Source organism: Heterodontus francisci, chromosome 29 (genome assembly GCF_036365525.1).
Source record: "Heterodontus francisci isolate sHetFra1 chromosome 29, sHetFra1.hap1, whole genome shotgun sequence".
NCBI lineage: Eukaryota > Metazoa > Chordata > Chondrichthyes > Heterodontiformes > Heterodontidae > Heterodontus > Heterodontus francisci.
In genome coordinates, this window is record NC_090399.1 from 34,875,118 (window position 1) to 34,887,233 (window position 12,116).

The 12,116-nt window shown below is 45.9% G+C and overlaps 1 pseudogene; it reads left to right on the forward strand.

Annotated features, from left to right (window-relative positions):
- Positions 1-2,284: 2,284 nt before the first annotated feature.
- LOC137346006 (probable G-protein coupled receptor 139) lies at positions 2,285-8,921 on the forward strand (annotated as a pseudogene).
- The last annotated feature ends 3,195 nt before the right edge of the window (positions 8,922-12,116 follow it).

Here is a 12,116-nt window from a genome sequence, read left to right on the forward strand (position 1 = left end):
GACCCATCCTCTGTTTCTTTAATTGTCCCATTCACCTTGCACCATCATCTCTTTTATCATTGGATCACTCCTGCCCTCCACCCGATCACAGACCTTCCCTTTTGTTCTTTCCTCCCCCTATACCCCACTTTTCACTGCCTACATGATTGCTTTAAAACTGTTAATCTCGAATATCTTCCAGTTCTGATGAAAGCCTATCAGCCTGAAACATTAACTCTGTTTCTCTCTCCACAGATGCTGCCTGACCTGCTGAGTGTTTTCAACATTCTCCTATTTTTTTCAGATTTACAGCAGTTTCAGTATTTTGTTTTTACTCCAATGTTTATTCCTGGATATTAACAGGGGTGAGTGACATAGGTGGGGAGCAGAGTTTCAGAGTTTTAACTCCACAGACTGCCTCTTTTATCCTTGACAGGTTCCCCGCCCTGAAGTCAGCCTGATTGACAGGCTTGGCTTCCAGTCGAGCAGGGTGGACTCTGGAGCAGGCCTCAGGACCAGGGCGGTCCAAATGCTGACCCCGGTGTTTTGGGGGAGATGCCTGATATCGGGGGGTGTCCAATCACCCTCCCCAGAGGGGGAGAGCATGGTGACATCTCCGATCATTGGTCTCTGGGTCCTGATCTCCACGGAGGGGGTCTCCTATCCCACAGCGTGGTCCGAGTCTGGGGAGGAGGAGCGGGAGGGGAGGGGGAGTTTAGTGCCTGATCCCCAACCATGAGGAGGGGTCTCTTTTCCTGGTAGATGGGGAAGGTTATTTCTTCATTGTTCATGGGATGTGGGCGTCGCTGGCTGAGCCAGCATTTATTGTCCATCCCTAATTGCCCTTGAGAAGCTGGTGGTGAGCTGCCTTCTTGAACTGTTACTGTTCATGTAGGGTAGGTACACCCACCGTGCTGTTAGGAAGGGATTTCCAGAATTTTGACCCAGCAACAGTGAAGGAACAGCGATATAGTATCAAGTCAGGATTATGTGTGACTTGGAGGGGAACTTTCATGTAGTGGTGTTCCCCTGCTTTTGCTGCCTTTGTCCTTCTAATTGGTAGAGACCGTGGGTTTGGAAGGTGTTGTCAAAGGAGAATTGATGAATTGCTGCATTGCATTTTGTAGATGGTATAAACTGCTGCCACTGTGCATCGATGGTCGAGGGACTGAATGTTTGTGGATGGGGTGCCAAATAAGTGGGCTGCTTTTTCTTGGATGGCGTTGAGCTTCTTGAGTGTTGTTGGAGCTGCACCCATCCAGGCATGTGGAGAGCATTCCATCACACTCCTGACTTGTGTCTTGTAGATGGTGGACAGGCTTTGGGGAGTCAGGAGGTGAGCTACTCACTGGAGAATTCTCTGCCTCTGTCCTGTTCTTGTAGTCACAGCATTTATGTGACTGGTACAGCTCAGTTTTTGGTCAATGGTAACCTCCAGGATGTTGATAGTAGGGATTCAGTGATGGTAATGCCATTGAACATCAAGGGGAGATGGTTAGATTTTCTCTTGTTTGAGATTGCAATTGCCTGGCAGTTGTGCAGAGTGAATGTTACTTGCCACTTATCAGCCCAAGCCTGGAGATTGTCCAGATCTTGCAGCCTGTGGACACGGGATGCTTCAGTATCTGAGAAGTCACGAATGGTGCTTAACATTGTGCAATCATCAGCAAACATCCCCATTTCTGACCTTACAATGAAGGAAAGGTCAATGATGAAACAGCTGAAGATGGTTGGGCAGAGGACACTACCCTGAGGAACTCCTGCAGCAATGTCCTGGGACTGAGGTGATTGACCTCCAACAGCCACAGCCATCTCCCTTTGCACTAGGTATAACTCCAACCTGTGGTGAGTTTTTCCCGAATCCCCATTGACTCCAATTTTGCTCAGGATCCTTGATGCCACACGCGGTCAAATGCTGCCTTGATGTCAAGGGCAGTCACTCTCACCTTACCTCTTGAGTTTAGCTCGTTTATCCATATTTGGACCAAGGCTGTAATGTGGTCAGGAGATGAGTGACCCTGGCAGAACCCAAAATGAGCAGGTTATTGCTGAGCATGTGCAGCTTGATAGAACTGTTTACGACCCCTTCCATCACTTTGTTAATGATTGAGAGTAGACTGATGGGGTTGTAATTGGCCGGGTTGGATTTGTCCTGCTTTTTATGTACAGGACATACTTGGGCAATTTTCCAAATTACCAGGTAGATGCCAGTGTTGTAGCTGTACTGGAACAGCTTGGCTAGGGGCTAATTCTGGAGCAGGGGTCTTCAGTCCTATTGGCGGTATATTGTCAAGGCCCACAGCCTATGCAGTATCCAGTGCCTTCAGTCATTTCTTAATATCATATGGAGTGAATCAGATTGGCTAAAGTCTGACATCTGTGATGCTGGGGACCTCAGGAGGAGGCTGAGATAAATCATCCACTTGGCATTTATGGCTGAATATAGAAGCAAATGCTTTAACCTTGTCTTTTGCACTGATGTGCTGGGCTCCCCCATCATTGAGGCTGGGGATATTTGTGGAGCCTCCTCTTTCTGTTAGTTGTTTAATTGTCCACCACCATTCACGACTGGATGTGGTAGGACTGTAAAGCTTTGATCTGATCCGTTGGTTGTGGGATCGCTTAGCTCTGTCTATTACATGCTGCTTCCGCTGATTGTCACGCAAGTAGGTATGCCTGGTGCTGCTCCTGGCATGCCCTCCTGCACTCTTCATTGAACCAGGGTTGGTTCCCCGGCTTGATGGTAATGGTAGAATGGGGATATTCTTGGCCATGAGGGTACAGATTGTGGATGAGTACAATTCTGCTGCTGCTAATGGCCCATAGCGGCTCATGGATTCCCAGTTTTGCATTGCTAGATCTGTTTGAAATCTATCCCATTTAGCATGGTGAACATGCCACATAACACGATGGAGGGTATCCTCAATGTGAAGGCGGGACTTCGTCTCCACAAGGACTGTGTGATGGTCAGTCCTACCAATGCTGTCATAGACAAATGCATCCTTAGCAGGCAGATTGCTGAGGACGGGGTAAAGTATGTTTTTCCCTCTTGTTGGTTCCCTCACCATCTCCCGCATACCCAGTCTAGCAGATATGTCCTTTAGGACTCGGCCAGCTCGGCCAGCTCGGCCAATAGTGGTGCTACCAAACAGCTCTTGTTGATGGATATTGAAGTCCCCCACCCAGAGTACATTCTGTGCTCTTGTCACTCTCAGTGCTTCTTCCAAATGGTGTTCAACATGGAGGAGTACTGATTCATCAATGAGAGGGGGCGGTCGGTGTTAATCTGCAGGAGGTTTCCTTGCCCATGTTTGACCTGATGCCATGAGACTTCATGGGGTCTGGAGTCGATGCTGACGACTACCAGGGAAATTCCCTCCCGACTTTATACCACTGTGCCGCCACCTCTGCTGGTCTGTCCTGCCAGTGGGACAGGACATACCGATGGATGGTAATGGTGGTGTCTGGGACATTGTTTGCAAGATATGATACTGTGAGAATGACTATGTCAGGCTGTTGCTTGACTAGTCTGTGGGACAGCTCTCCCAACTTTGGCATAAACCCCCAGATGTTAGTAAGGAGGACTTTGCAGAGTCGACAGGGCTGGGTTTGTTGTTGCTGTTTCCAGTGCCTCGGTTGATGCCGGGTGATCCGTCTTGTTTCATTCCTTTTCTTCGACTTTGTTGTAGTTTTATATAACTGTGTGACCAGTTAGACCTTGTTAGAGGGCATTTAAAAATCAGCAACATTGCTCTGAATCTAAAATGTCAGTCCTCCATTCCAGCGAGGGGTCTCCTGTCCTGAAACGTGATCACAGTCCGAAGAGGGGGAGGGGAATGGAGGGGGAGGAGGACTGTTTGATCCCCTAATCCTGAAGAAGGGTCTCCTGTCCTGCAGACTGTTCCTAGTCTGTTTAGGGGGAACGGGCAGGGGGAGTGCCTGATCCAAGACACGATGGGGGGGGAACTGATTTTTCAAGGATTCCAAACCAGGGACTGTGGTCTGATCCCGGGAGAAGGGGTCCGAGCCCATAGGTTGGTCCCATCCAGAAAGGAGAATCCATTCAGGGGGGTGGGGGGGGTATGAACATAGGGTTCAGAGGGTCCAATCCTGTAGACAGTCAGTCCGACCCCAGGGAATGGTGGGGTCTGATCCCGGGATGGTGAGGTCTGATCCCGGGGGGATGGGTCCAATCCTGGGGGTGTTCCAGTCCTGGGTGTCATAGCATCATAGAGAGATACAGCACTGAAACAGGCCCTTCGGCCCACCAAGTCTGTGCCGACCATCAGCCACCCATTTATACTAATCCTACATTAATCCCATATTTCCTACCACATCCCCAACTTCCCTCAATTCTCCGACCACCTACCTACACCAGGGACAATTTACCATGGCTAATTTACCGATCAACATGTAAGTCTTTGGATGTGGGAGGAAACCGGAGCACCCGGCGGAAACCCACGTGGTCACAGGGAGAACTTGCAAACTCCACACAGGCAGGACCCAGAAGCAAACCCGGGTCGCTGGAGCTGTGAGGCTGCGGTGCTAACCATTGCACCACTGTGCCGTGTGGAAGATGGGGTGTAATTTCCAGGGTGGGGGGATGATCCCGAGGGAGCGGTCCAATCCCGGAGGGGGTGGACTGTTCCAATCGCCAATCGCAGGTGTCTATGTATGTGATGTGGGGTATAATGGGGAAACTCGGCCAGACAAAGTTAAACCTGTAAAATAGATTAAATCAGAGACTTCCAGCCTCATTCAAATATTTAAATTACCAACCCACCTCCTGGTCATCTGTCCGATTCCGTTAAAGCCAGATGGGGATGATTTAAACTACTTGGCAGGAGGATGGGAACCTGAGAGCAGTTTCACATAGGACAATTTCAAGGCAGGGAACAGGAGGCAGAAAATTAGTGAGTGACTCTGAAAGACAGAAGAAGCAAAGGTTAAACAGTGTGCAGTGCGGGAATTTGGCAGTGTTAAAGGGCATTTATTTAAATGCAAGGAGCATAGTAAATAAAGCCAATGAGCTGAGGGCACAGATAGACACATGGCAACATGATATTGTTGTTATAACAGAAACTTAACTTAAAGAAGGACAAGAATGACAGCTCAACACCCCCAGATAGAGTTATCAGGCGGGATTGAGAGGGAGATAAAAAAGGAGGGGGCGTAGCATTATTAGTTATGGAATCAATAACAGCTTTGAGGAGGGATGATGTGCTAAATGAATCATCAAATGAGGCCACATGGGTGGAGCTCAGAACTAAAAAATGGGCAGCCACACTACGAGGAGTGTACTATAGACCCCCAAATAGTGGGAGCAAGATAGAAGAACAAATATGTAGGCAAATTTCTGAGTGCAAAAACAATAGGGCAATAATACTTGTGGATTACAACTACCCTAATATCAATTGGGATGCAAACAGTTTGAAGGGCACAGAAGAGACAAAATTCTTGAAATTCGTGCAAGAGAACTTTTTTAACCAACAAGTAACAAGCCCAACGAGAGGAGGCGTAATTCTAGATTTTTTCTTCAGTATTGAAGCTGGGCAAGTGGATGAAGTAACAGTGGGTGACCATTTTGGAGATAATGACCATAATACAGTTAGTTTTAGCATAATCATGGAAAAGGACAAAGATTGAACAGAAGTAAAGGTTCTGAACTGGGGAAGGCAAATTTTACGAAACTGAGAGGTGACCTGGTGAAAGTGGACTGGATACAGCCACTTGAAGGAATATCAGTGGCAAACCAATGGGAGGCATTCAAAAGTGAGATACTACAGGCACGGTGTAGGCATGTCCCCACAAAGATAAAGGGTCATACTGCCAAATCTAGAGCCCCCGATTATCTAGAAGCTTACAGGGTAAGTTAAAGCAGAAAAAGAAAGCTTATGACAATCAAAAAATCTTCATACGTTAGAAAGCCTAGTGGAGTATAGAAAGTGCAGCAGGGGTGAAGTAAAAAAGGAAATTAGAAAAGCAAAGAGAGGACATGAAAAATTATTGGCAGGTAAAATCAAGGGAAACCCAAAGATGCTTTATCATCACATTAAGAGCAAGAGGATAACTAGGAAAGGTTAGGGCCCATCAGAGATGTACAAGGGAACTTAAGCGTGGATGCAGAAGATGTGGGCAGGGTTCTTAATGAGTTTTTTGTCTCTGTCTTCACAAAGGAGAGGATTGATGCAGATATTGTAGTGAAGAGGAGGAGTGTGAAATATTAGATACGATAAGCAAAATGAGAGAGGAAGTACTAGAGGGTCTGACATCCTTGAAAGGGGTTAAATCACCAGGGTCAGATGGATTTCATCCCAGGCTGTTAAAGGAAGCCAGAGAGGAAATAATGGATACGCTGAGGATCATCTTCAAATCCTCACTAGATACAGGCCAGGTACCAGACGATTGGAGGTCTGCGAACGTTGCACCATTGTTTAAAAATGGTGTGAGGGATAAGCCAAATAATTCTAGGCCGGTCAGACTGACCTAGGTGGTGGGTAAATTGTTAGAATCAATTCAGACGGAAATAATAAACTACCACATAGAAAAGTATGGATTAATCAGGGATAGTCAGCGTGGAATTGTTGGGGGAAGGTCCTGTCTTACTAACTTATTGAGTTTTTTGAGGAAGTAACAAGGAGTATTGATGTGGATAGTGCAGTGAATGTGGTCTGCATGGATTTTAGTAAAGCATTTGACAAGATCCCGCATGGCAGACTGGTCAGTAAAATGAAAGCCCACGGAACACAGTGGAATGTGACAAGTTGGATCCAGAATTGGCTCAGGAACTTTAAACAAAGAGTAGCAGTTGACAGATGTTTTTGCGAATGGAAAGCTGTTTCCAATGGTGTTCCACAGGGCTCAGTGCTGGGTCCCTTGATGTTTGTGTTACATATTAATGATTTGGACTAAAATGTGGGAGGCATGATTCAGAAATTTGCTGATGACACAAAAATTGGCCGTGTAGTTGATAGTGAAGAGGATAGCCGTGGACTCTAGAATGATATCAATGGTTTGGTTGAGTGGGCAAAAAAGTGGCAAATGGAATTCAATCCAGAGAAGTGTGATGTAATGCATTTGGGGAGGGCAAATCAAGCGAGAGAAATACACAATAAATGGGAGGATATTGAGAGGGGTAGAAAAAGTGAGAGACCTTGGAGTGAATGTCCAAAGGTCTCTGAAGGTGACAGGACAGGTAGATAGAGTGGTGAAGAAGGCATATGGAATGCTTTCCTTTATTGGTCGCCATATAGAAAACAGAAGCAGGGATGTAATGCTGGAACTGTATAAAACGCTGGTTAAGCCACAGCTGGAATATTGCATACAGTTCTGGTCTCCACATTACAGGAAGGACATAATTGCTCTGGAGAGAGTACAGAGGAGATTTACAAGAATGTTACCAGAGCTTGAAAGTTGCAGCTATGAGGAAAGATTGGACCGGCTCGGATTGTTTTCCTTAGAACAGAGGAGGCTGAGGGGTGACTTAATTGAGGTGCATAAAATTATGAGGGGCCCAGACAGAGTTGACAGGAAGTGCCTGTTTCCCCTCATGGAGAGGTCAATTACCAGGAGCCACAGATTTAAGGTGATTGGTAGAAGGATTCGAGGGGACATGAGGAAAAACAATTTCAGCCAGAGGATGGTGGGTGTCTGGAATTCACTGCCAGGAATGGTGGAGGCAGAACCCCTCAATTCTTTTAAAAAGTACATGAACATGCACCTGAAGTGCCGTAACCGGCAAGCCTATGGACCAGGTGCTGCATTAGATTAGGGAATAGTTTGTTCGACTGGCGCGGACACGACGGGCTGAATGGCCTCCTTCTGTGTCACACTTTTTCTCTGGTTCTCTGGTTTAAGTGGGCAGGTTGGAGTTTCGTTGGGGTCGGGGTTGAGATTTTTACATTTTAACCTCTGACTCGCCCCCAATTCCCTCTGTTTTTGGTGCTAAAATCCTGCCCTTACTGTCTGGGTCAGACACGGAGAATGTTTGATCAGTAATTTCCAGTCTCTTTTCCCTTCTCTCTCTTACAGTTAATTTACTGGCAATTGTGATCCTGTCCCAGGGAAAGTGCGGCCTCTCCACCTGCACCACTTGCTACCTGGTGGCCATGGCAACGGCGGATCTACTGGTTATTATTACTGAGGTCATACTGTGGCAGATCAGTTATTATTATTTCTAGGGATCTTTCCTGTACATCACCCCTGTGTGTAGTGTTATCGGTGTCCTTAGTTTTGCAGCCATAGACTGTTCTGTCTGGTTCACCGTCACTTTCACCTTTGATCGATTTGTGGCCATTTGTTGCCAGAAGCTGAAAACAAAATATTGCACCGAGAAAACTGCGGCTGTGGTTCTAGCAACAACCTGCATTCTGCTCTGTTTAAAAAATGTCCCCTACTACTTTACATATGAACCTGGAATGATAATCGACAACGTACCGTGGGGCTGTTACATGAAGCCAAGCTATTATACTGAGCCCGGATGGGTGGGATTTGACAAGTTTGTTAGATTTTTAATCCCGTTGCTCCCATTTGCTTTAATTCTGTTGCTCAATGTTCTGACTGTCAGACACATTTTAGTGGCCAGTCGAGTCCGTAAGGGACTGAAAGGTCAGAGCAAGGGAGAGAATCACAGTGACCCAGAGATGGAGAGCAGAAGGAAGTCTGTGATTTTACTCTTCACCATATCCGGCAACTTCATACTTCTGTGGTTGGTGTTTGTTATCGAATTCTTTTATTATAACATTACAGGAATAGAACACAGGGATTACACCGATTCTGAATATCTATTTCAAAAAGTCGGATGGATGCTGCTGAATTTAAGTTGCTGCACAAACACATTTATTTATGTGGCAACTCAGTCCAAGTTCAGAGAGCAGGTCAAGAACGTGGTGAAATATCCAGTTACATCAATTATTCATTTAATGAATAAACAAAACAACTGAGAGCAGCCCAGAGGCAGGTCCCAGTGTTTCCAGTCCATGAATGGAATATTTATCCTCAATGGGAAAGAAGTGACCGACAGTTGGATGACCTGAAATACACTGGCCAGAGGTGACGGTCACACACACCAAAGAGCAGCGGAGTGGCAGGCAAGAAGTGACCTTTGGAGGAGCGGATAGAAGGGGGCAGGAGGAGATTCAGAGCGCCCCCTGCAGGACAGGAGGTGAAATGGAAGTCACAGTCTCTCTTCCGCCTCCACTGGTTCCATTCTCAGCTCCTCACATCTGCTCAGAAAATAAAACCTGTTTTTATAAAAGCAAAATGCTGCAGATGCTGGAAATCGTCTCATGACAGCTAATTATTATTACTTGGTTTATTTTTGGAAATGCTTTATTGAGTCCGTCTCCATTCCATTCCTCCAATGCTGTCTCTCTCTCTCTCTCTCTCCCCCACCCTAAGTCTGTCGGTGGTGTTGGTGGGGATCGTTCGGGGATTCAGAAGATGCCAGAATTAGTGGATCACAGAGATCTCGAAGGATTATCGGGGCTGCAGGAGGTTACAGAGATCGGGAGGAGTGTACAGCTGGGGGAGGTTACAGTGATAGGGAAGGGTGTAGGGCCTGGAGGAGGGTCTATGAAAGACCCAGAATAAATATTTTTTGCCACTGACAAGGCCAGCATTAATTGCCCATCTTCAATTGCCGCCTGAAAAGATGGGCCTTCTCTCTTGAGCAGCTGCTGTCCGTTCTGGCAGTGGAGTTCCCACAGTTGCTGCTATTGAGGGGGTTTCCAGGATCTGGCCCTGTTGTGCAGCCTTCCATGGGAGAATAGCCTGTCAGCACTTCCTGTCTGTTTTCACAGGTGATGACTGGGCTACTTGAATAAGTAAATCTGAAGAAGAAATTACCAGAAAAGAAAACTAATCATTTTTTTCATATCTATTTTAAACTAATAAAAGAAAATCTGCTTGCTGCAGCTGGATGGCCACAAACTCCTCCTAGTGCTGCTGGAGGAGACAGATACTTTTGGTTCACTCTTGTCTCTTCCCGGATCCTCCTCACCAACAATGGCAGCCACAGCTGGTCTCATTGCTCCTCAACGGACGCCATCATTGTGAGGAGAAAAGACAAAGAAATTTCAACAAATACACTTCCAAATGGGACTGAATTAAAATACTGAATGTTCCCAATGAAGGAAAAAGAACTTTGATTGTTGAAAAATCATCAATCCTGTTAGAAATCTGACCCCTTTAAGAAATAATATTTCTCAGAGTAACACAGAATTCTTATCGAAACAGTCAGCAGAGTATGAAACAGATCCACAGAGAAACTGATTTCCATTCTCTCTCAAGAGGGACAGAAAAACAGTTCCTAATACCAGGGTCATCACTGGTGTCAATAAGATTGGGAGAGAAGAGCAGGACATTCCCAAGAGTGGTGCGGGGGTGGGGTGGGGGGGTCATATAGAAGCCAAGACACGACAGAGATTCCTAAGCTGATATGAGGGAGGTTTCTGGTGCCTTCTTTTCCCTCTTAGCTGTGCAAGTGTCCAATTAAAGCTAACAATTGTCCACTAGTATGAAGTAAACTGAAAGATGACCTCGAACTGAAATGAACAAGGGGGAGGTGACGACCCCTGACACCTCGGCTACCTATATTAAAATAAAAGCAAAATACTGCGGATGCTGGAAATCTGAAACAAAAACAAGAAATGCTGGAATCACTCAGCAGGTCTGGCAGCATCTGTGGAAAGAGAAGCAGAGTTAACGTTTCGGGTCAGTGACCTTTCTTCGGAACTGACAAATATTAGAAAAGTTACAGATTATAAACAAGTGAGGTGGGGGTGGGGAAAGAGATAACAAAGGAGAAGGTGCAGATTGGACCAGGCCACATAGCTGACCAAAAGGTCACGGAGCAAAGGCAAACAATATGTTAATGGTGTGTTGAAAGACAAAGCATTAGTACAGATTAGGTGTGAATACACTGAATATTGAACAGCAGCAAGTGCAAACCTGAAAAAAAACCTGAAAAAAACAGTGGGTAAGCAAACTGAACAAACTAAGATGAAATGGAATAAATGCAAAAAAAGATAGTAAAAAATGTAAAAAAGAATGTTATAAAAAAGGAAGAAAAAATAACTAAAAATGAAAGTAAAATGGGGGGCTGTCATGCTCTGAAATTATTGAACTCAATGTTCAGTCCGGCAGGCTGTAGTGTGCCGAATCGGTAGATGAGATTCTGTTCCTCGAGCTTGCGTTGATGTTCACTGGAACACTGCAGCAATCCCAGGACAGAGATGTGAGCATGAGAGCAGGGGGGGGAGTGTTGAAATGGCAAGCAACCGGAAGCTCAGGGTCCTGCTTGCGGACTGAGCGGAGATGTTCCGCAAAGCGGTCACCCAGTCTGCGCTTGGTCTCCCCAATGTAGAGGAGACCACACTGTGAGCAGCGAATACAGTATACTACCTCGGCTACCTGTCCTGTATTCATTGGTTAGAAGGGTTTGAACAAGTGATTGACAGAGAGTGAACTAATAATAAAGTTAATCAATGGATGCTGGGAGGAGCCCAGACAGCAGCTCCTGTCTGGCAGAAGATAGAGAGCTTCCTGACACCTCAGCTCACTGGAGCAGGTGAAAAGACAGACAGAGAGAGAGTGAGAGAGAGAAAGAAAGAAGAAGAAGAAGAAGAAGAAGAAGACTGACCTTCCAGCTGTGAAGATTGGTGTAAAAGACGGTCACCCCAGCTGCAAGAGATCAGCTCACTCGTTTCTCCGGGATTGGTAAACCGTTCTCCTCTGTCACGGGTCATATACCTTTTCTGTCTATTTAGCTTATACATTATGGAAACTATTGCTTCATAATAAATTTAATAAACTACTTTTAAATTACTTATGAGTTCTCGACCACCTATTTTAGGTAATGTGTGACTCCCAAACCTAAATCTTACAAATTGGTGTCAGGAGTGGGATTCGCAATCGTTGGAATCATAGGCTTGAGTTGTGAGAAGCAACAGCTTAGTTAAATGTATGAGACGGGTAGAAAACATCTAGAGAGTTTTGGTTAAGTAAAGACAGAAGTACAATGGTGTTGGTATATCACAGGGAACGGCTGATAGATAGATTGACGGTGAAGACAGGGGTACCGGGAGTGAGAGATATACTGGGGATTGTAGAAGAGTGTGATGGGGATTACAAGTCCA